Raw genomic sequence first — 661 nt, forward strand, 5'->3', positions numbered from 1 at the left:
TCCCCTGCCCTAGTGGGGTGCAGAGGGTTAGAGCAGGGGGGTCACTGCCAGGACACCTGGGTTCCTTTCCCAGGGATCCAGCCCCTCCCCTCTATCAACTGTTCCCCCTCCCCAGCTGGGGGGAATCGACCCCCCCACCCCAGGTTCCAGCTGGGATCCAGGCCCCTTTTTCCCTGGGCGACAACGGGGTAAGGGGAGCCCAGCACCCCAACTCTAATCCACAGCCCCATGTGCACTGGGAAAATGTGTGCGGGGGAGGCAGTAGCCTCATTTGCATATCACCTTCATGGTGGGCTTTTTGGGGTGAAATCTGCTGAATCCCCTGCTTCCAGATGCAGAGCCCTCCACCCAGCACAGTGCCCCCCAAGGCCACGGCGACCCCAGGCCACAGGACCAGGTTGCGGGATCGCAACATGTCTGGTGCCCCCTAGTGGCCCCCATTGGCCACTGCAGCCACAGCTGGGCAGATACAGCCCTGGCGCCCCCTGGGGGCCCTGTTGGCTACTGCATGGAACCCCCTAGATCCCCAGGTCCCTGCCGCGGAACCCCCCCATTGAGTCCCAGCAGGATACCACAGGTCTGCCTGGGGACCAGGGAGCAGTCCCATCCCCCCCAAACCGTGCCCACCTGCTTTGGATGCCTGCTGCAGCCCTCTTAGCAC

Source organism: Alligator sinensis, unplaced genomic scaffold (assembly GCF_000455745.1).
Source record: "Alligator sinensis unplaced genomic scaffold, ASM45574v1 scaffold850_1, whole genome shotgun sequence".
NCBI lineage: Eukaryota > Metazoa > Chordata > Crocodylia > Alligatoridae > Alligator > Alligator sinensis.